The following is a 25,271-nucleotide window of genomic DNA, read 5'->3' on the forward strand; positions in this document are numbered from 1 at the left end:
ACAAGCCTGCTCCTGGGCAATAGGAAAAATCCATGAAGCTGTGGTAGTCCAATGGATGAGAGGGAAAGGGTTCAGCAGATTGTAAAAGGTTTTTTTCTTTTTTGGTCAGGAAGACCCCTTCCTTCTTGAGTCTGGCTAGAGAAGTCTCCCCTGGCCCAAGTCGCCAGTGTGAGGGGTGCTGTGCATCTTAGAGATGTCCAAAGGAGCTTCTCACAAAAAAAAGGATTGTTCAAAGAGTTTAGATGAGAAAAAGATATCTTGTGGAGCCCCTTCTGAGCAGGCATAGTGCCTGCTGAGATCCCACTGATGCAGGAGGCTTTTTTTTTGCTGATGTCAAAGCTGGCACAGGCAGTGACTGAGGCTGCTCACTGCTGGAGATGGGAATGCAGGAAAGAGCAAGGGAGTGGGCTTAGGGGCTCTCACAGCTCCTGAAACATTTTTGAGGATTGGGTTCAAGTCATCCTGAGCTGGTCCAGTGCCATGGCATCTATGCTGCTTATAAGAAGAGAGTTTGAATTCGATGCAGGCCATGTCCCGTATTTAAATGTCATTGGTGGCCAAGGCAACTGTGGCATTTCAGAAAAGCCAAGATGAGAAGAGCATGTAGGCAATGTGGGATCCTGGGATTGATCAGGTAATCCAGTGTCTCAGGCAATTCTTGGGAAACCACTGCAGCTGGAGTCATTCAGATAAGCTTACACTAATTTTAAGGATATTTTTACAGAGTCCATGGGATTATAAAAATAATATTTAAAACTAATAGTTCCTAGGCTGTATCTGAAGTATTGAGGTCAGAATTAGCATAACCAGATGTTTAGCCAATGGGAAAATATATGGAAGTTTCCATTTGGCCATTTACCAGCTGAAGATGAGTAAGATGTATAGCAAAATTTGCACTTCTCACTGTTGTTTACTCTTGTTTGTGACCATTAGGCGATGCAGTAGCACATCTGCTGAACAAATGGAAATATTCAACTGCTATCGACTTCCTGAGCAATACCATATGGGTTATATTTATTCAAAAGGCTTATATTTGGCTTATCATTACCGCTAAGCATTTTATACAGAACATGATATAAAGGTCACTTAAACTAGCTGGATTTTAATGGTAATAAGGACATCAACCTTGTAGTAACAAAATATAATAATTATGTGTGTGTTATCAGATACATTTTTTCTGGCTACCTATAATAGTATTTTGTAAGCACCAATAAAGACAGTAGTACCACTTACATTCTTTCCACGCAGAGGAGATGTAGGGATTTCCAGTACCTTCAGGGCAATGTGCTCCTGAGTGCATTATGAGATTGAGACTATTTGTGCCTGCAATTGGTTACTCAGGTATTAGTCCAAAGGAAATGGCATTTCATGGATATGCATGCTAAACACAATAGCTATTATTCACACTTCTTCAGAAAAATAAACATAAATAAAACTGACTTCAGGAATAAAAATTCTTTGAGATAGCTTGCAAATTCTGTTAGTAGCTTGTGGTATAAACACCACTCATCATTCTGATAATCAGTTTTGACAGGACTTGTGAAATGCAATGACAAGATCTCTTTGGTCCCCTCAGCAACTAGATATTAAACTAGAGGGAGTTGGCAGAAGAGCTCACCAAGCCACTCTCCATCACCTACCAACAGTCCTGGCTCACTGCGGAGGTCCCAGATGATTGGAAGTTGGCGAATGTCACGCCCATCCACAAAAAGGGCTGCAAGGAGGACCTGGGAAACTGCAGGCCTGTCAGACTGACCTCAGTGCCTGGCAAGGTTATGGAGCAGATCATCCTAAGTGGAATCACACAGCACCTACAGGATGGACAGGAGATCAGATTCAATCAGCGTGGGTTTAGGAAGGGCAGGTCCTGTCTGACCAACCTGATCTCCTTTTATGATCAGGTGACCCACCTGGTGGATGAGGGGAAGGCTGTTGATGCGATCTACCTGGATTCAGCAAAGCTTTTGACACCATCTCCCATAGCATTCTCCTGAAAAAGCTGGCAGCCCACGGCTTGGACAGGGGCACTCTCTGCTGGGTTAGGAACTGGCTGATGGCCGGGCCCAGAGAGTGGTGATGAACGGTGCTGCATCCAGCTGGCGGCCGGTCACTGGTTGTGTCCCCCAGGGATCAGTGTTGGGCCCAGTCCTGTTTAATATCTTTATTGATGATCTGGGGGAAGGGATTGAGTGTACTATTAGTAAATTTGCAGATGACACCAAGTTGGGGGTGAGCCTTGATCTGCTGGAAGGCAGGAGGGCTCTGCAGAGGGACCTGGACAAGCTGAAGAGATGGTCTGATTCCAACGGGATGAGGTTCAAAAAGGCCAAGTGCCGGGCCCTGCACTTTGGCCACAACAACCCCCTGCAGTTTGGGGAGAGAGTGGCTGGAGAGCAGCCAGGAAGAAAGGGACCTGGGAGTTTGGATTGAAAGGAAGCTGAACATGAGCCAGCAGTGTGCCCAGGTGGCCAAGAAGGCCAATGTCATCCTGGTCTGGATCAGGAACAGTGTGGCCAACTGGTCCAGGGAAGTGATTCTTCCCCTGTACTCAGTGCTGGTGAGGCCACACCTGGAGTACTGGGTCCAGTTCTGGGCCCCTCTGTTCAGGAAGGATATTGAGGTGCTGGAGCAGGTCCAGAGAAGGGCAATAAGGCTGGTGAAGGGACTTGAGCACAAGTCCTATGAGGAGAGAATGAGGGGGCTGGGGTTGTTCAGCCTGGAGAACAGGAGGCTCAGGGGAGAACTCATCACTCTCTACAACTACCTGAATGGAGGTTGTAGTCAAGTGGGTTCCTGTCTCTCCTTCCAGGCAACCAGCAGTAAGACAAGAGGGCATGGTCTTGAGCTGTGCCAAGGGAGGTTTAGGTTGGGTATTAGGAAGAAATTTTTTACAGAGAGAGTAATCTGACCTTGGAATGGGCTGCCCAGGGAGGTGGTGGATTTACTGTTCCTGGAGGTTTTTAAGATGAGAGTGGATGTGGCACTTAGTGCCATGGTCTAGTAAACACGGTAGTGTTGGATCAAGAGTTGGACTTTATGATCTCAGAGGTCTTTTTCAACCTGGTTGATTCTATTTTTCTACTACTTTTTGAATTAGGAAAAAAGAGATAAACAGGAAATTTAGTGAATCATGGGAATTTAGTTAATAACCTTGGAAAAAAACTGACTAGTTCATCTAAGATGTGTAGTGTCAGAAAAAAAAGTTAACATCTGCTACAAATTACATAGAAATTTATTAGAAATACATGTATTTGGTGAGAGGGTTTTTTGGTTGTTGGTTTTGTTTTTTTTTTTAATGGAGAAAGAAAGAGAAGGATTTTATGCTTGAGGAGAACAGCTGAAGACTTGCTTCATTTTTCCCAGATATTCTGAAAGTATTTTAGCTTTATAGAGGAACACTCTTCATTTCAATCAATTGCCCCTGCAATGTATCTTGTACCCTGTGAGTGCCCTGGCGTATCTCAGCTGCTCTCCAACCTTTAACACTCTTTGTCTTTAACTCCTGTTATAAACTCCTGTTATAAATTTCTCCCCTCCTCTCCAAGGATGGATCTGATGCCCAGGTCTGACACATAACCTGGGTTGCAAAAGAGCAGTAGAAAGGTAAAAGCTGTAGCGAGAGTAGAATCATAGAGATGGAAACATTCATAGCTCCAGCAGACAGATGCACTCACCCACTGAGCACTGATAGGGAGTATACAAGAGGAAAAACTGAAAACCCAGAATTTCATTAATTCACCTGAATATATTCTTTGCCAAATTAGTAAGAGAACCCATAAGGAAAGTCATCTCACTTTATAAACTGTAATGGATTCTGTGATGACAAGGAACAAGTCTGCTGTTTTAAGATAAAAAGAAGCTTGGAAAAAACAACAGGTGAACAGTCTGCAGTTCTCTGGAGTGTGGACATAAAGGTCTGGTTCATACCTCAAAACTCATACACATTCTTCACTGCAGGTTATCTATTTGTGAAAATAGTGCACCATGCAGTGAATTCAAAGAAGCTTTCCTAAATACCACTCTTCACAGACTTCACTTGGGAAAGCCAGTGCCAAACATGGGATATTTTGTTAATTTAACCTTTACCGCAGAAAATTTTAAGACGTTGTCCCCAGTTTACACATTACAGCAGAAGAATCAGAATCTGACAGGAATTTATAAAAGCAAATGTAACATATACCCCACATAGGTAACCAATATGAAGGACAAGCTTGCAAAGCTTTGGAATCATTCTGCAATCTTATTAAATCAGTACAACGGGACATAGGCAGTGGGTCTTGAGATCTCAGCTGATGGGTGCAGGCACTGCAGAGTTCTCAGTGGAGAGTCTCAAGGGAATTTCCTGCCATGTGTGTGAGCAGTTTTGAGACTTGGGGTTCACCTAAACTGAAAATTTAGGAATCAGATATTAAAGGTAAGAAAAAAAAATTAAAAAATCAATGTGACAGCTTTTAGGTAGCTAAACAGGTGCAATTGTTTCTATAAAAGAGCATAACTATAGATTAGAAGACACATTGTAATAGAAGAATAGAATAGAAAAGCTATTTTAAAATTATGAAATTTACATCAGATATAGTTGTTATAATAAAACTGCTCTGAGAACACTGTTTGCATCAGTAAATAAAAATAACATAAATCCCCCCCCATAAATTGGTTAAGAGCCCTAATAAGCCCCTTTTGTTAGAAATCATGTTAAGTTTTATTTATCCCATTTAAAATTCCCAGTGTTTTTATATTTAATTAACTGCCAATATTATTATAAACTTACCTGAATATTCTACTCAGTAGAGGGGCTTTCTTAAGGTGAAAAGACTTATTTAGTTTGATTTCTACTGATATTCTCATGAATCAACAACAATGCTCTTTTAACCTAATTATTTGGAGTAATTTTCTATGTTTCTATGTTTTCTTATCTGGGAAATCCTTTAGGTATTTGCCTTAGTGGATTCCAATAGAGTTTTTATTTGGTGGCAAGAAAAGCATGCTCTCTCAAGTGTCATATTTGATGAAGGATTTTTATTTTGTTTTGCTCTAATTTAGTTGAGAATACCTTTTCCTTTTGTATGTCATCTATGAGATAAGGCTGACAGACAACCATGTCTTCAAAGAGATCTAGACACCTTACCAAGATTAAAATATACGGGATCATTCTAGACAGAATAGCAGTTCATTGACCAGTCCTATCTCCATTCCAGTCCTATCTTCATTTCAGCTATTTGTGGAGATCCATGGTACCTCTTTATATGCTGTCTCCAGGAATTTCAGTAGAACCTGTCCTTTCCTATGACCTGACTTCATTTTAGCTTCAAATGCTGCTCCAGTTTGAGCATCTATTTGTGACTTTCTAATTACCAACAGGGTCCAAAACACTCACTGCCCTTCCGGTAAGTTCTCAATTTACCTTTAGCAAGCCCAGAAGCTTTTTTCTTTTTCAAATCCAGTTCCTCCATTAAGGAAAACTGCCTTCTCTTCCTCTTAGTTTTCAATCACACAGATAAAGATTTGGACTAGTAATCTAAGTAAATAAACAGGCAAAAACTCACAGCAAAAGTTTGTGGTTTTGGAATATCTTTTTAACATTTCTTTTCTAGATATCTACACTAGTGGAAACCTAACAAATATAGTAAATTCTTATTTTTCCCCCATTTTTTTTCTTTCTTTCACTGAAAGAAGCAACCAGTTGTGTAGGTTTTCTGGTGCACTTTGGTAGAGTGTTAATGGAAGCAAATAGGAAGGAATGATGTTTGGTGCTTTCAGAACAGGAACACCTCCTTGGGAATTCTAGTTGGACATAGAAATGAAAAAGATTTCTTCACCAAAGATAATAGTGCAGCTAAATAGAGCAACTAGGGTGGAGGAGCCGTTATTATCAGCTTCATTCTCAGAAAACTTGGAAGAGTTGCTGCATACTTGTTTCTGAAATCACAGCATTGAAAACGTGTGACAAACCATGCTAAATATCCATTACTGCTCACTCAGCATCATATATTAGATTACTAAAAAATACTTCATTTATGTGATCATTGTGTCCCTGACTCAGAAATATATCTATTGTTAAAAAGAGACACCTTAACACCAGCCCCAGAATAGTTTCAGCATTTCAGAACACCAACAGAGAAGCATAGCAGAGTACCTCATCAGTCTGAAGTATGAGCACATTTCATGAACCACAATAGGTAATCTAATCACACAGTGTGAGGGAAACCTGGGTACCAAAGTATACAGTTCAGATGCTGCCTATTTCAATGTTACTTAACATAAAAAACCAAACATTTCATGAGAAGAGCAAAGATAAACCAGAAAACTCCAAATCAATGTTTTCCACAAATGCTATGGCATTGTATCAGTTGTGTAAGCATGCATCTAGTAAAAGTTTAATCTGCCAAAAAAGATCTATTCAAATAAATAACCCCATGAACATTTTGTGTTGGCTTTGATTTTTTTTTAATAGTTCCTTCCTGATCCTAAAATGTGTTATCAGAATGACTTTGAGTGCCTAATCAGACACATAAGTTAAGCACCTTCAGACACTGTACCACCCTAAGTATGGGTACCCCTCACTCAGCAGCCACCTGCAGTCAATTGCAAGCCCTTCAGAAGAAAAGATGCATGTGTAAAGGAAGAGGAGAATTTACAAGTCAAATTATGGCCCAGACTCTTACAGCTGATCAGCTGAAGCCCTGAAGAATGAGATCTGATTATAATCACAGTCTTGATGCAAAGCCAAAGTGTTGTGAGGGCATGCTGAGGGCAATGAAATCTACCCTGCTCTATTTGGACTTAACAGATGAAAAAAGGAAACAGGATGACTCAGTTCTCGTGTTTTTGGATGCAGGCAGAATACCTCCCCAAAGTGAGGTTAAAGAATAATTCTGAACAAAACGTGAGCTTGTTTATTTAAAGTTCTGACTTTAAAATGCACATTTTTCTGGAGATGGAAATTTAGGGATTTAATGTTAATTAAAGATAGAAATTAAAGATACGGATTTAATGTTAATTACATGATTACTTCCTTTGCTTTTTCCCTTTTATCGGGAATGGGCACAGAGTGACTGAGGGAGGGAAAGGAAGAGGTATATTCAGTAACTTCATTATGTACTTGAGTTTGAAATACTTGGTATTTAAAAACAGGCTTGTCCTTTCAATTTTGGGTTTTATTGCTTTTTTAACACTGCATGTTTGAGTTGCTACTTCTCTGTGACTCTGCTCCTGACTTATTCTGTTTTTAACTTTTATTGAGATGCATTTCTCCTACTGGCAAAAGAAAAAGGAAGATTTTCCTCTAGGTAATTATTAATTAGACAGTCATTATTTATATTAGTGCAGTAAACTAGAGACATTAGGTCTAGGCCAGCAACAGAAATTGTTAGCATTAAATTGAGGTACAACATATAAATTAGCCCCGCTCCAGAAAGTTTGTAGTCCAGTCACGAGACATACAACAGCAGATGAATAACTGAGGCAGTTAAATTATTGCTCACGCAGTTTGGTGTGCAGAGAACACTGTTTATCTGTTGTCAAAAGTTTTTTAGGCACCCAGGCAGAAGGCATGCTTTGTGTGTTTCAAGGCTATTGCCATCGGAACTAATGAGTGTTCAGAAGAACTTGATGGAGGCCAGATATAAAAAAAATGCAGTGTTTTACCTTTTTTTCTCTTAAATATGTTTTTCAGAAAATGGTGTTCTATTTTTACCCCTCTCCTTTGAGCAATATTTGTGCCAATATCTATAATAATGGAAGATTACATAATTTTTGAAAACCCCAACCGGAGATGTATGTTCTTCCTACTATTCATCTCACTGACGACATTCATTTCTTTTGTCAGCCTTTTGCCAGTCTGTTGTTCAAAATGTGCCAGGTGGATTTTAGTGCCAATTGAAAGCCATTTTTGAAATTATTTATCCTGAAAAGTGCACTGTTAAACACAGTGAGACATACCAGTAATCAATCAGCCACCTACAGTGCTAAGTTTATATCAAAACTATTAGAAATTAAGAGGAACCATTGGGAACCTAATAGCCTTTGCACTGTCTCACCATAGTCTTCACCATGGGCTGCAGGAGAATCTCTGCTCTGGCACCTGTGGCACTTCCTCCCCCTCCTTCACTGTCCTGGGTGTCTGCAGAGTTGGTTCTCTCACATATTCTCACTCCTCTCTTCTTCTTCTGCAATTGCTCCTGCACGGTAAGTTTCTCCTTGCTTAAATATAATATCCCAGAGACACTACCACCATCGCTGATGAGTTCAGACCCAGTGGTGGGTCCATCTTGGAGCCATCTGACATTGACTCCATCAGACATAGGGGAAGCTTCTGGCAGCTTCTCACAGAAGTCACTCATGTAGCTTCTCTCCACACAAACCCAGTACAGCTGTGGACACAAGAACTGGACACGGCAGTCCAAGTGTGGCCTCACCAGTGCTGAGTAAAGTCATTCCAATATAGTCTAGACTTACCTCCATACAAAAACTACTACTACATTCAAAATGTTGCTCTAAGGATTTTGCTTAGTTAAAAAAAGCTTTCCTTTTACTTATTACTTCTTGAAAATAGTAAAATAATTCCACTGTGAAGCCCAAGTAGAGTCTGTCTATACAACAATTACAGTGTATTTTTGAAACTGAGACACCCATTTTACACTAGATGTTCTGAGAAAAATCAATGTATTTATTTGATCATTTAGGTTCTATCAATCTATCCAGAGTAGTCCTATTTTCTATGTTTATTTTTGAAGCCAAATTGAAGAGAATGATCCATCTAAGTTATGCTACATAAATTACTAGCAGGTTTTAACAGTTTGCCTTTTCCTTCAGGTAAGGAGGCCATTGATTTGAAGTTAAAAAGATACTTTTGCTGAAGCTCTAGATGTCCTGCAGCAAAGCTTAACCCACAGAAAGTCATCATTTAAGCAGGAGCAATCAATAACTCAATTTGGATAAATAACCCTATTCGCAAAGCTTCTTTTTACCACTGTGCTCAGGGATGTCAGGCAATGTATCTGTGGTCTTCTACAAAAGCCCTAGAAAATGCCAATTATAGCTGGAGTTGTCATAAGAACAGGTGAATCACTGTAAGACAGAAGATGCTTCTCAGTTTTGTTCCCACTCTCAGTGCCAAGGCAACCTAATAAAGAGGGGCACATAAAAAGTTGTGTCTTCGTTTTCACTAAACTTTCTTTTTGAAATCTTCCCCATGGTGTTGCAGATATGGCTCTGACTATAGCTTTGGCCTGACTATGCTGCTGGGTAGGGAAGGTGCAGAGTGGGTTTTGCTGCCCACTGTATCATCATCTGCTTCTAAAACTGAAAATTTTTGTAAATCCTTTGTCAGTTTCTTTGCTTTCAGAAAACAGGTTTACTATCTTAAGCTTTTAAAATCTTTATGCATACTCACTATATCATGGTCTTTGCCTATACTTGGTGTGCTTGTTGAGGAAGTGCAGTTGATCTGCTACACTAATTTTTAGAAATATTTGTTTAAAACACAAGACCATGAAGGTTAGTAGCAACTGCAGTGTGCTCACCCAATTGACGGGTGACAGAGAGGACACAGACACCAATAGAGGGAATGGTCTCACTTTACTAGCAAGATTAAGGCAACACAAAACCAAAAGAATGCATTGAATATGGCAATAAGCTTAGCACATGCACTGTTTTGGCAACAAACAAACTAAGCAAGGTAGTGTATCTAATCATTACTATACAAGCAAAAATAGTGATTAAGAAAGATACATCCCCAGTTACCCTGCTAATACATTATCATCACCCAGACTGCTTCATTCGCTGGGGAGCCCAGGTCACAGAGAAGGGTTGGAGAACCAATCTCGGTAACTGGGAAATCCCACGCAGTGCGTCCACTCACAGGTGAGGTCTCCATCTTTCCTGTGAGGGGGTCCAGCTTTTATAGGGCCAAATTGGTAAGTCAGAACGACTTGCATATTTTGTCATGCCAAAACATCTGGTGACAGTCTTCTCGACCACCTGAGACCAGGGCTTGGCCAGAGCCCAGGTCTAGGTTGGGGGAGGTTCCTGGGTGAGATTCCTAAGGTCCCTAAAATATCTTGCAGACAGTCACGCGAGTATACCAAAATTTCTTAAGCATCCAGTGTAACAGACAAGATTTAGAAAAAGATGTCTCAAATATATGATTTGACATAATAATGCTAAGCAGTTCAGCTAATCTATGTATAAGGTTCATAATTAGTACAAGCAATCTAACTAAGTTATATATGAGGTTTGCCCATTTTCCTATATCAAGCAGGGACAGTACAGGATTCACCTGTAAGTCAATTCTGGCCTATCTCAGGCCCTAGCACTTTATCATGACACTTCAGTCAAGAAATTCTTTCTAACAAATGCTGAATGAAGCCTCATAGATAAGCTTTCCAATTTACTAGGCCAAAAGTACTTATTTGTACTACCAAATAAGATTCTCGACTGGAAACTTGAGAAAGACCTTTTCCTTTGTCTTGCGTTTTGAAAACTGAAGGTTGTCTGGAGCATAAAAAGACTCAATCCAAATGATGTACAAGGGATAGGACCACTATAAGTGCAGCACTCTTCTGGAGAAAGGTTTGCTTTCAGAACTGTAAAATACAAGGAATATGAATTATTTCCTTATATACATTTCAAATCTTTAAATGCAGAGATTTGCTGTGGTGTAACATTGATCTAACAGAGATTGTTTCTACTTAGAGGAATAAGATCATAGTACATCCGGTAATAAAATAGATTCAGGCGATTTCACCAGTACCTGAGTTGTAAAAAAAAAAAAAAAAAAAAAAGAAAAAAACAACAACCCACCTATATATATTTCTTGTCAAATTTGAGCATTAATTATAGTTGGGGACTTAATAAAAATAATGGTGCTTTGGTTAACTGACTTTGCAGAAAGGAGTATAATGTCATTAAGCTGACCTTTATACTGAATAACCAAATGTTGTTGTATCAAATATGTTGTATCACATTAAAATATTACACTAAATTTCAAACAAGTAGCTGTTTGAAAGAGAATTAAGATTGTGAAATGTAAGATGTCAAATGACAAGTGATGCCTGTAAAATGTGTAGTTTAAGCCTTTGTACACATCTCAGATAAGCAGTTCAGTACCAACAGGTTGATAAGCTGACTTCCCACAGGCATGTGGCAGAGCACACCTGCAGATGAGCTGCCTTATCTGCGGGAAAGCTGTTGCTGTGACATCCTCACCTACAATGATAGTGATAGCGGAGAATTATTTAGCAAAGGAAAGAATTTTTTTAGGAAGATGAAGAGTGATCTCGGGATGAAATAATTCAGTACTGCCCTAGATTATATAGCTTGTATAGCTGTATAACCATTGCACAATTGCAGATTTTGGGACCAGAATAGTTTTTAGCAATTCATCTTAAATCCATGTCTGTGATTCTCTAAGAATTTGATATTTCATACTTAGATGTTTGCAGTGGAGTGGTTTTATATATTGCAAAAATATAGATGGAAAGAGAAAGAAAATATGAACAAGAAGAGAGTTTGAAATTGCTGTAGTAAATAAGGCATAGGAACATAAGCTAATGACCAAGTATAAAGCAGAACAGTGTAAAGCCATTTAATCACTCACAGTCTGAAGTCCCTAATATGCAAACTGGAGCAAAGTGAAGACTAATTCATAATTCTGATAATTCATAGTTTATTAAATATTGTCATTTCTGTTGTTGCTGCATTAGAGTCAATATTATGAGAAAGTGAAAAATGTTAGTTTTCTAAGATATAATCAACTAAACTCGAAAAGGCGTGAAACCATTTCAGACTTGCTTCCTAATATCTTTGAAGTCACAGAAATGCACTATTCTTCCAGCTACTTTTAAAGCAGACAAGAAAAATAAACAAACAATCATTCACTTAAGTACCTATTTCCTATTACTTTTTCTGTTTTTTTTTCATGTGTCAGGGCACATTCAGCACATCATTGAAGTGTCTTACTGTGATACAAAACAGTTCTTGGATTCTGAATTTGAGAGAAAGATGAGGAAAAAACTGTTTTTAGAAACTCCTTTGAAGAAAAGAGCTAGAAGAGGAGATAATCCTTATTCCATTAAATATAATAAAAACTATATGCAGAGTCCATCAGGGAGATGTATAATTAGATGATGGGGCTGTCACAAACACTGTCTAGAAGACCAGTCTAGACTAGGCTAGATCAGATTATTTCAGTGTAATTCCTCTGTAAAGAAGTGTCCTGAACACCTGCAGTAAAGACAGACAGCTCTTGTGGCACTTGGGAAGATGTATAATTAAAAAACTCTGTCTTCTATTCAGATCTAAAATATGGAATTAAGTTTAGTCTAACCACATGATAACGGTTCCTTTTTAATTGTCAGCACTAAATTGCTGCCAGTAATATAATAGTCATCAGCATCACCTTATGGACATTTCAGAGGTGATCCCTTAGCAAATATTTTTCATCTCAGAAAGTATATTATTGCAAAACTTGAAGCTGACAGTATAGTTGTTTTGTAGCAGACATCGAAAGTTACCACTGCTGATATTAAGATTACGAAATTAATATAGCAGAGGCATATTATTCATTACCTAGAGATAGTAATATTTTTCCATTATGCTTGGAAACTAGTGCAGTTACTTCTGGTTGTACTACCGTAGGTTTTACATGTTGGTGCACGTGCAGTGTTTACTCCTCATTTAATGTCTTTTGCATCAATCTCAAATGTGAAGCCCACAGATCTGGCTTTCTTGGAATGTGAAGAGCCCTATAAAGTCCAGGGATTTTTGCGTGTTTCTTTTTTTGTTGTTTTTGGTCATTTGACTTCTGTGGTTTTTGGTTTTCTGGTTTTTTTAAATGTTAATATAGATGGCAGATGTTCTCCTGTGACAAACAATTGATGTTTTAGCGACAACAGAGCACCTGGGAGTAGGAAAAGGATCATTTAGCAAAATGTAGCTGTGACAGCAACCAGCGTACTATTTATCACCATCCAGTCAAATGAGTTATTTAATTTAGAGCACCTTCAACAGTATAATATGTTGAGACAGTGATGAAGCAAAGTTATACTCTTCTATAATTTTCCTACTATCATTTAGATGACTTCACTTATAAGCATCACACAAATTCTACTTTGGAGCAATTTCGCATTGAGCTGTAGACCCTAATCCTTGAACTACAGAGACCCGTTAAATTCCATAAAATGCTTCTGTCCTGCCTTGAAAACTATTGCACTGTCTTGCCAATGGGTTTAGTTTCTCATAGAAATATCTTTTTCACTTCAGAGTAACTGTTACATCCAATGAAATGTTTTCAGTTTCTTCTAGCCAAGTTATGCTCAAATATCAAATGCATAGATAAGCAATTAATCATACTTTCTGTTATTACATACACACATATGCAAAGTCAATTTCAAAATTACATTCAATCCTTAATAATCTATCTTTAAACGGGTTTCTTGTAATTCCAAAACAAAACAGAAAGGCACCCATTAGAAGTGTAGGCTCTTAATCCACAAGATACTCAGAAGCACGTGCATCTGCTGCCCATCCAGGAAAATATATGAAGAAAACAATTGATATTAGCTCATCTGAGCCACATGAGGGTATGCACTGTCTTTAGAATATATATCATCATATGGTGTTTACCACTTACAAAATAGATTCTTGCAAATAAATCACTACTAGATAAAAGAGAAGACAAATGCAAGACAGAAGTGTTCACAACAAATTAAAGTCAAAGATAGAGTTTAGTATCTATACGAAAGGAGAAAAGGGAAGCCAGTAGAACAGTATGGAGATTCTAAAAATGTATATACAGCTTTGGTGTCAGATCTGGTCCCAGATTCTTTAATATAGAAACTTAAATCTGCAATTATTCTGTTCTGCAGTACAGCACAGCCCATAGAGGTTAATACATGTATATTTCCCAGATATACAAGCTCAGTAAAACTCTACTAAAATGTTGAAGATTCAGTATAGCAGTTTCTCTCTATATATTTTCCTATTAATTTATTTTTACCCAATCCTCAACTAATGAAATACATGCAGAGTTTGCCTATTAAACAAAAAGAACCACTAGTGGCTTGAAAACTTCTTAGCTTATGCTGTCGTTTTTTTCTTTTTTATTTCAGTTAATGTCAAATTTTTTAATCTGACAGAATAAGCCTGTCAACCATCTTAGTCAATTTAAGAAAGTAATGAGACAAGAAGAAAAACAAATACACTGAGAAAATGTACTGCATCATATTAAGAACCAAAAAAAAATGATCAGTGGAAAGTTCATGTTAATCTCATATTTTTAATTAAATTACTACGTTTAGATGATTAAATCATTATATCAGCATAGAATAATTAAATTAAATTTGATTGTGAAACCTTAAGGGGAATTATTTTGTGTTTATTTTTAATTTAAAAACACAAAAACAAAAAACAAAAAAACCAAAGAATTGAGGAAGAGTGAATTTTCTTTCCATCCCACACATCCGTTAAAATACCTTTCGGCGAATTTTAGGAAATTACTTTTGAAAAATCTTGTAAACACAGGCAGATGCAGAACTAATTAGTCTGATGTGTGATGCAATGGTCCTGAACATGTAGAGGATGTACAAAACATCTGGGATTAAAAGACTTAGATCACATGAATAACTCTGGCCTCACACGAGTAACTCTGGCCAGTTCAATTTCCATAAAAAAGAAATACTTAATATTGCTGTATAAAAATAAGAATAGCAAGTTGAAGCAATGTAGAAATCCCATTATGACAGGTTGAGAAAGGATCATTAGGTTAGCTGAAACAAAGTCTTCAAGCTTTAATGTGAAAACAAAGTAACTGATTGAAGAAAACTATTTTCACATACACAAAATGAGATTTAGTCAGTGTATTTAGCTAAGCTTTTGGCAAGTCTCACATTAATGGAGAACATTGGTGATTTCACAGTTATGAAAGAGGTATACTTACTGAAAAGTTGATCAGCTGAGGACATGGTACCTAAATTGCAAACATTCAGACCTCCTTGAACTGTCAAGATTTCAGTGCAAGGAGTTCAGTTTTGTTCATTAGCCCCAATGGCAGCACATAATTTCAGTTTAAAAGATATTTTGTCTGATTGTGAGGAAAAAAAGCTCTGGTGTGGAAAGAAACCACTATGTGCAGTTACTGAAATGAAGACTAAACAGTCTACACACGACTAGCTTAAAAGACCCATGTTATTGGGAAAGGGGAGTTTCATGCTCAGTTTTGGCATCAAATTAAATTCACTTCCATGAAGCATACAAAAAAGTTTTTTTCAGCCACTCCTGGCATCTCTACTGAAAGTGACATATGACATAAGCAATTATTGTGACAATCTGTATTTGAAAAGAGACGCTGACAAATTACTCTCCAAAACTTTTAATTGCTTTTTAGTACTTTGGTAATAAGCTAAATCCAAATCACTGCAAGAAGATTTTCCAGTTGTGTAAATATTTGTATGATTCATTCTGCAAATAAAACAGTGGTAAATGGGAAAGTCTAACTTTCATTATTTTCTATTCAGTTAATTAAGCAATTCTATATAGTTAAACGTGACAAACACTTGGAAGAATTTTTATAGACAGTCAAAACCAGCATTAAATAATTTCTAGAAATCTAGAGCTTTTTAATTTCCTTAAACTCCTAAAGATAACATAGCTGTTCTTCATATTGTAAATATTGTTCATACAATATTTAATACAATTGAGAGATTCTGGCATGCAGCATGCTGCTGTGAAGGATAACTCAATGGACCCTAGGGTGTCCATAATTTATGGACTAATGTGATTGACTTCTAGTCACATTTGCATACCAGCCGTATTTTGGTTGGCGCATGCTCAACTAGAACTCAGCAAGATTTATCACCCTTAGCCATTGTGTGTTATCTGTCTTCCCAGAGACCAGTTGAAGCCAGATGGAGCAATCAGGACCATCACTGGTGTCTACTGCCTAAGCAGAAAAGGGGCAGGGGGGATACACACCATCACAGGGGGTGTGAAAACAAAACCTTCCTCACTGCATTTCTCTGCCAAGTTCAGGGATGAAACAAATACTTTGCATATGTATGTACTATATTAGTATTGTCAAACTGGTACTAAAACTCTGATAATTATATTTTGATAGCTTGCCTGCATATCAAAATTTGATTGCTATTAATCAATAAATACCGGTTTCAGCTGCTGTACTTTTAATATAAAACACCTGCATTCTCTAAAACGTCTTTTGCCAGTGAAAACATCAAGACTTCCAAAGTAAGCTGTCTTGCCTGAAGATAAATCATGTTGTATTACACATTTACAAATACAATTTTACATTACAAAAAGTATGATTTAGAGAGTGCATTTTCAGGCAAAAATAAAAATACATATAATCTTATTCTGTTTATTACAATTTATTGTAGCATTCAAAAATATGCAATCTTCAGGCATTGAATTTATATTTTGTCTGCATACTAAATGTTAATGGGCATTTTGTTTCTTAGATTAGCTACATTTGTTAACCTGGGCATATACAAGAACTAATTGATCTATATATATGAACACTTGCTGATAAATGCAAGAACAATTTTTGGGGTTTTTTGTCTTTTATAAGATAAGAAATATATAACAATTATTAACATTGTTCGCTGTTTGACCTGAATCATACAAGTGATGTTGCAAAAGTAGGAGGAGTAGTTGTTAAACCAGACTGTTGTGCAGCTATTGGGAACGACCTTGAAAAGATGAAGAAATGGACTGACAGAAGTCTCATGAATTTCAGCAAGTAGAAATGCTGAGTTCTAGCCTTAGGGACAAATAACTCCAGTTATCAGTACAGGCCGAGACTGGTTGTAGAGCAGTTCGGCAGAGAAGTTTATGGTGGTGCTGGTGGGCACCAAGCAGAATCAAAGCCAGCAATGTGCTCTCATGACTAAAAATGACAACAACCTACTGGGCTGCAACAGGAGAAGTGCTGCCAACAGGTCAAGGGAGATAATCCTTCCCTTCACCCAGCTCCACTGATACACATCAGTGAAATGGGTTCCTGAAAAAATTTTCATTTTTTCAGAAGAGTGCTGAGCTCACTGAGATCCTCATTTCAAGGCAGCAGTGGATGTGTTGGAGTGAGTCCAGTGAAAAGCTACAAAGATAAATAAGCAACTGGAGTATATGCCTTAAGAGGAGAGACTGAACAAGCTGGAACTGTTCAGCCTGGAGACGAGTGATCTTATTAATGTGTATAAATATTTGATCGGGGGGAGTAAAGAGGAGAGAAACAGAATCATTGAACATCTCAAGTTGGAAGGGACTATAAGGATAATTGAGTCCAATTACCCACTTATTGCAATGACTACCTAAAACTAAACCATAGGACTATGAGCATTATCCAGATGCTCCTTGAACTCTGACAGGCTTGGTACTATGACCACTTCTCTGGAGATCCTGTTCCAGCAGCCAACCGCGCCCTCAGTGAAAAACTTTTTCCTTTTCCCCTGAAGTAGCTTTATTCCATTTCCTTGTATCCTATTGATGGTCATCAGAGAGAGGAGATCAGCACCCTCTTCCTCTGCTGTCCCTCTTGAGAAAGTTGTAGACCGCGATGATGTTACACCTCAGCCTTCTTTTCTCCAAGCTAAACAAACCAAGTGACCTCAGTCATTCCTCATAATTCTTGTCCTTGAGACCTTTAACCATCTCAGTCCTTCTCTTTTGGACATGTTCTAATATTTTGATATCCCTCTTGTATTGAGGTGCCCAAAACTGCACCCAGCACTCGAGGTACGGCTGCACCAGCACAGTGCAGAGCAAGGTGAAACAATCACCTTCCTCAACCAGATGGTAATGCTGTGTCTGATGCACCTCAAGACATGATTGGCCCTTTTGAATATCAAGGCATAGTGTTGACTCATGTTCAATGTGACATTGAACTGGACCTGCATTTCTCTTTCCTCGGGGCTGCTCTTCAGCCTCTTGTCCACCAATTTGTACCTATAACCAGAATTGCCCCATTCCAGGGGGAGAATCCAGAATTTGATCTTGTCACATTTCGTACGCTTGGTGACTGCCCAGCTTCCTAGTTTATTCAGATATCTCCATAAGGTCTCTCTACCTTCAAGGGAGTCCACAGCTCCTCCCAGTTTAGTATTGTCAGAAAAATTACTTAATGTACATTTGATTAAACGTACATGATTCTTCTCAGTGATGGCCGGTGACAGGACAAGAGGTAATGGGCACAAGCTGAAACATAGAAAAAATTTCCAATTAAGTATAAGAAAATACTTTTTACTTTGAGGGTGATCAAACACTAGCAAAGGTTATCCAAAGATATTGTTGGGTCTTCACATGTGGTTATATTCAAAATCCAGTGGGACATAGCTGCGAGCAACCTGCTGTAGGTGATGACCCTGGTTTGTGCAGGATGTTGTATCAGATGATCTTCAGAGGTCTCCTCCCACTTCAATCACTCTGGATTTCCAGCCTGCAGTTAAAATGATGGACTTTATCAATTTAAGGTATGTTTCTTTAGTTGGAGCACTCAAAACTTTATAAATTTTTAGAGGTCATTATAGTTTTTGAATGGACCTCTGAATATCATGCAGTCGAGCATCCCATGATCTGTACTCTTTACCTTGATTTAAGGATTATGTACGTAAAAAATACTGCTATATGCAATAATAGTTCTCAGAGCAACTGAAATTGCAGTCACCATTGGCCATTCTGCTCTGCACTAGATATTAAATAAACAACTAAAAAGCTCAGAAGAAAAATTGCAAAAAAATAAAATTCGCTTTGTTAGTCAAAATAATCTTGAATAATGTCTCTCTCCATCTATGATCTGACAATTAGGTTTTTGGAATAAATTGAACAGAAAATAATTTTCTTATGTGGATATTTGCACAGTCATTCTCATTTAGTGTGCAAATTATCTATATGATCTATGGTGAGGCATGGGAAGCTGGTCAGCGCCTGAACCACCAGGTAATTCCTGCCTTGTCAGGTGTGGCAAGCAGGGTTTATAAGAAAAAAATAAATAGAAAAACAAAAAATACTGGGGAGTGGGAGAATGGGCAAGGCAGATTCAGCATTATAAGGTAGAAAATAGAAGAAAACAGAGAGCAGAAGATGAACAGCAAATGGAATGGATTTAAATAGGCCAGAGATATAGGAGGATCAATATTTTCAATGTGCTGCTAAAATAAAGTTGAAAGAAGTCTATCAGTAAGCACATGATGAAGTGTTTTCCTGACAAGACAATGTCCTAGTTAATAAAAATGCAGAATATCCTACCTGTGAGAAGGTTACTACCATATTCACCACAACTCAAGAAAATCCGTGCATGGCAGAATGCTCTGTGATTAACAACTCTTTTTGTGAAGGTGTCTGGAGACAGACAGTTATGTATCTGCACTACTCTAAGCTGTAATAAGGGAGTAGCTGTATTCAAAGAACAAAGCTTGACATTTATCTTCTCTGAAAAATAAAAAGATTAAAAGCAAATAGGGTTTTGGTTTGTTTGTTTTTTGGGTTTTTTTGACAACATTGAAACTCCTTCGTGATTAGCTAGAGAAAAATATTAAATATCACTAAAAGGTCATAAGAACTTCTGTGGTCTGAAAACTAGGAGGAGCACAAATTGATAAAGAGATTTGGAGAAAAATATTTTAAAAGTAATGCACTAACAGATGACATTTATTTTGGAAAGAAGGAACTGATAGAGATGAGGAAGTATAAATTGCCTTTCATTTTATTTTGAAAAAATCTTTGTATAGAAAAGGAAAAAAAAACCTGTCATGAATCCTCAAGTACTTTTACTTGAGTAAATGTAAATAGTTGGTATGAATAGAAAATCAGCCTTTCTTTTGTTACAAAAAGTGACATTTCTCAAATAGTAAATCAACACTTCATAAAACCTCCATCCCCCTTAGTCATTCAAAAATTACAGAACAGAAATAAGTATTTTAACTGTCTAATGATAATTTCATGGGTTTTGCACTGCATAAACATTCTTTGTATAAATATAAGCTCAACAACTTCATATTTTGATTGTAGATATAAAGATGTTTTAACATTTTATTCTCTACAATTTAGTTCAGGTTCATCTTACAAAAAAAGGGAATTTTTATTTTTTCAGAGATTCACAGTCCTTTCTGCTTCATTGAAGAATTCTTCTTTCAGAGAGAGGGGAAATATCTTTCTTTTTTTTGAACTTTGCAGGCAGAGATTTTAACTCTAAGCACTGACAGTTGCTGAAGTTTAAAACCTTTGAATTAAATATGGTTAATACAGAGAATAAGTTAAAAGCTGCTTGATTCAGTTTGGTAGGGTTATTTTATTCAAATAAATGTATTAAGTCAGAATTTATAAAACTGTTAGACAAAAAATCTGTCAAAAGCCTATAATATAACTTTTTAAACATTTTTACCAGTTTATTTCCCAAAAAAATGGGAAGCATGAAGAAACTTGTATACGTCTGTAATGATTAAGATAGCAAGATTTCTTCATGGCAAGTGTTTTTAAAGCTTTCAACTCAAGACCTTCTCAAACATTTTCCTTTCATTTTTCTTAGCAAAAAGTCCAACAGTTCTCCATAAATATCAGTTCACATCTTCATTAAAACAAAAAGAAAAGAAGATCAGAAGAGCAAGTTATTAAACTACTAGATTCTTTGCTTAAATTCCATAAATCTGCTCAGCTCTTTTTTGAACCTCAAAATACTTCCTCTTTCCATAAACTCCTGTGGCAGGAAGCTTCAGATATTCATGACCTGCCGTATAAAACCATACTTATATGTCTTTTGGAATTACTATCTATCAGTTTTACCAGTTGTCCCCAAGTTCCAGAACTGTGAGAAATGGTGAGTAACAGTACCACTGTCATCTTATACAATACTTTCATGGGTCTGTAAATCTGTTATCATATATCTCTTCAAGGTTTTCCTTTGTAAACCAAAAGACCTAAGGTGCTTATTCTTCCATGACTGGTGAAGATTCCTCCAAAGTGTGTTAAACTGATCATGACTTGAAAATACTAATTCCCAATGGTCTTTAAATGGTCTCTCAACAGACTAAAACCCATTTTACTAAATCATTTTTGTAGAACTGACTGACTCCTATTGCTTTTGCATAAAATTGATAAGACATGAATTAGTTCAAAGGACTCCTGCTACCTAGATAGGAAAATGTTATCTCTATTTTTCAGATGGAGAAACTGAAAAGTTGAAGAGGCTTCCTAAGGCCACAGGGTAAGGTAAGGACAGAGCTGGTGCTTCAGCTCTCCAGTGCCTGTCTTCTAGTCTAGAATTACAAATGTCAAACATCCTACATAGTTAATGCATAGTGAACTTATGTGTTATTAAGAAGTATCAGACTAACAACTCTGGAGAATAAAGTTTCTTATTTATACCTAGACTAGGTACTGTACAGTTTTTTTCAAAAGGTCATTAGCTATAGGTGTAAAAATGACCCAGATCAAGAAGTGAAGTAGTGATCGAAGTATTGATTTTGTCCCGGACTTCCTACAGGTTCTGCACAGCAAATATCCAGACTTTCTTCTCAGTTTAAAAGTATGATACCAAGGATTATTTCCCCTGTAATATTACATTTAAAAGTATTAGCTTTTCAGGAAAGACGTGAAGTAACATAATGTAACTGTGAAGTACACAGAATGTCCTCTTGGTAGAATATGAGGAATCACAAGAGCCACTTAATCAATGCTGTTTTCACAGAAGGTAGGCTTACTGTCACACCAAAGCCAACCCAATTTCCCCATAGGAAAATCCTTAATCATTGGTAATCTTAATAACAATGAGCAATCATTATATAGTATACTATTGTAATTGCTAATTTTTTTTAAGATTACCAATGGCAACCTGAGCACTACTCTTTGTTTAAATGTAATTAACTCCAATATGAGAATGAAACAAAGTGAAAAAACAGCACCTATAGGAAACAAGTACTTTCAGAAATGAGTGCAAAGAGACAAAATTTACCATCTCTGGAACCAGACAGAAATTGACGGACTGTATTTTAAGAATAATATTTAAAAAAAAAAAAGTACAGAAGAAAGAACTTGGAAAAGTAAAAGAAATGAAGTAATTCTTTTTCTACTTCTGACCACTGGAAAATGAACACCTTGTGCCACTTTTTGTGAAACAGGGAGTTGCATTTTGGTATACACAAACAAAATAGGTGACAGGAAAACATGGTTCTACTTGTCATTCATAGTTTCAGGCTATTAAAAGGTCATATTGAAAGAGAAAGAAACAATTCTATGCCAGGATGCTCACGCTTTGGCAGAAATATTGCAAATATGGAAGTGCTGTATACAATTTAACAAGTACTGAAATAGAGGCTGTATGTTTCTTTCTCCTTTCTATTGGTCACCTTCAGGAGGGTTTGTCCTTTGAAGTATTTGAAAGAATTGACTCTACAGAAAAGTATGTTCATATTTTTCTTAAGGAGTCTAAAAAGTCATGACTTAAACAATCTTTTGTAACTGGTAAAAAATGTACCTACATTGGTCTTTGTAGAGCATCATACAAACTCTCCACATGGACATCACTTCACAAATGTAAGGTGGCACATGTCCAGAGCCAAAGATTGCTATTTTCCTTTAAAGAAATTTCCTGAGGATAAAGCGGTCATTATGGTCAAAATCCAGTCACTAAAAGTTTTTCAGAGAGACACGTCAGAGAGAGAAGCAACTGTTCCTTTAGTAGTGAATCCAAAAAAAATCCGGTATAAAGAACTGCTCATAGACTTTTGGATCTTTGAACAGCAAGGTTTATTTAACGTTGGGAGCAAGCCAGCTCATGCTGGACAAACTTGCTCGACTTGAAAGTGCAAAAGCAAGCTATTTGATACACTTTAGATACATGGTTACATCATTTAACATACATATTAATAAGCAGGCTAGTCTCTGGGCGGAGTCTTTCCAGACATGCGCAATCTTCTATTGTGGAGGTCTTCTCCTCAAGCCTTCATCCCTTTGGTGGTTGCCATGGAGGTCTTCCTCAATTTGACCTCTTCAATTAGGTGACCTGAATTCTTCAAGCTTGCAAAATCCTGGCTCTGGGCCTTCTAGGTCTTATTCAAACGTCTAGTTTACCAAATTTATTACTGTGTCTGTACTACTCCTTTCTATAATAAGGCCTTTGGTCCACTGAGCAGAACAGAACATGATATTAACCAGTGCTCCTAAAATGTTCTTCTAGCAAAACAGGTATTGGGGTTTCTTAGCAGGTCAAGATATCTCAGTTAACTCTTTTAGGCCTGGTTCCTGTCTCAGCAGCCCCACTGCAGCCTCACTGTGCCGGAGGCTGGGCAGGGAGAACAGGCTCCCCAGATGTGCTCCTATGCCCTGCCTTACAGGGTGGTTGTGGAGGTACTCGGGGGCCGACACGCCAAACTGCTCCTCAGCATCCAGAGGTGTGCAAGAGTTTGGAAGAAGAAAAAATCAAGGCTAATAATGAAAGAGTAGATACAGTGCAAGTGTGCAGTAGATAATGATTCAAATTCTAAAAACTACAGCACAGGAAATTGCCTCTGTTGCTGAATTATTACAACAACATATAATATCATTAAGAATTTTTCATTAAGGACTTCTCTGTGAGCATAAGTGCAACTTGATCTTGCTTAGTCTGTGGTATTTAATGAGTTACTCAATTATTATACCAGAGTCTGTTAAGAAAGAAAAATAAAGTGCTGAAGGTCTAAATTGTGCTGACCTACATAGGGAACCCCAGGCACCTACAGTCAGAATGGATTTATGGCCATTGGTTACACTGGCAACAGCTTTCTCCTGGTTTTTACCACGTGGCATGCTCTTCCTCAATATAGCATATCATCTTTCACTGGCTTACTGTGAATCTCCTATTAATGTAATAAATACTTTTTCTTATTATTGACTAAAACTCTTTATTTTGTCTTCTTATAAACCATGCCATACATATGGATTTACATCCTATATTTAAGGAACTTTCTCCTCCTGATGAAAATTACTTCTGTGTTCCTGCAACCATATCTTCAACAGAGAGGAATAACAATTCAATCACCCTTCATAGGTGTCATTAAAAACAGAATTTATCATGAGAAGAATTTCTTTTGTTTAAAGCAGGTGCTGTATATCGAGCACATGGTGTTTTCCATAGGATATTCCACATAGTTTTTGCAGGATATTATAAAGCAAACTGAGAGCAATTAATGTTGATGAAAAATAATGCTAATACAAAATTATCTGCATGCAATCACTGAATATCTCTTTGTTAAACCTGATGTACTGTTGGCACAACATCTCTGTTCAGGTCACCAACACTGGAAGGCTTTTGCCCAGCACTGACATTTACTTAATGCTATGTAGGTCAGTTCAAAGCAATATCTGATCTTTAAGACATAAATTATGAAAGGCATAATTCATACCAAGACAAATTAGAGTCTTTTCAGCATACAGTACATAACATGTTCTAATAACAGCATTTTCATCTATTCATTAGAGACATGAATCTCAGAATTAATTATTCTACTTAAACAGTGAAAAAGACCTTGAGACTAGAGAATACAGAAAGATTCAGAATTATATTTTGTATCAACAGCAAATATAATTCCGGGGTTTACTACTTCAATTTAAAATTATTTTGGTATTACAGTAGGTGGATAATTAGTCTGCTCTATCATTTGATGCCATAAGGTCCACCTGGTTTTTTCTTATTTTCCCAATTTTCTAAGTTTTATAAGAAGTAGAAGTAGATTTTAGAAGCAGCAGTCCTTATTCCTCACCCTTTAGCACCCTTTAATTTACACATTCCTCAACCCTCTTACCCCATTCCATGCTCCCCATACCAATTCTACCCCTGAATTCAGTAGAAAATGTTTAGTCTTTTGTCAAGGCAAGGCCTAGGCTGTTTAGAGAACACTCATATCCTGGCCTGAACAACAGAACACAGTCAAGAACTGGGTGACCGTGTACCCTCTGTACTCTGAAGATGATGAAGATGATGAAGAGGTGGTTCCAAAAGCCCCCAGACCCAATTCCCAGGGGGTGGGCTGGGGGTGGACCAGGGCAAAAGCTACGGGATGGACAAAACTTGGATTGGTTGGGCAGTATTATAAAATGTAACATCTCAAGCACAGCCTACGCGTGCATCCTGTAACATCTATGCCTAGGCACAAATTAAACCCTTTCCTTATCTCACCCTCAATTAAAAGCTTTGGAGTTTTTTCTTAGCAATATTTTAGGCATCAATTGAATTTGATTTTTCAGAAAATCAGTCAAGAAACAATCAAAATTAAAAAAGGAATAGTGAAGGA

General features: G+C 37.4%; 1 long non-coding RNA gene across 2 annotated transcripts in view; it reads left to right on the top strand.

Annotated features, from left to right (window-relative positions):
* LOC108500798 overlaps positions 1–25,046 on the top strand; it is a 41,452-nt gene extending 16,406 nt beyond the window's left edge. Inside the window, exons 1-4 of one of the 2 annotated variants that reach the window (XR_001876002.1) lie at positions 668–680; positions 16,675–16,677; positions 21,166–21,213; positions 24,851–25,046. This is a non-coding gene — a long non-coding RNA (uncharacterized LOC108500798). Of the gene's footprint in view, positions 1–667; positions 681–16,674; positions 16,678–21,165; positions 21,214–24,850 lie in introns of those variants that run through there. The other variant, XR_001876001.1, reaches the window with a different exon arrangement.
* Positions 25,047–25,271: the final 225 nt, after the last annotated feature.

The sequence above is a fragment of the Lepidothrix coronata genome, unplaced genomic scaffold (genome assembly GCF_001604755.1).
Source record: "Lepidothrix coronata isolate B3197 unplaced genomic scaffold, Lepidothrix_coronata-1.0 Scaffold94, whole genome shotgun sequence".
In the NCBI taxonomy this organism is placed as follows: domain Eukaryota; kingdom Metazoa; phylum Chordata; class Aves; order Passeriformes; family Pipridae; genus Lepidothrix; species Lepidothrix coronata.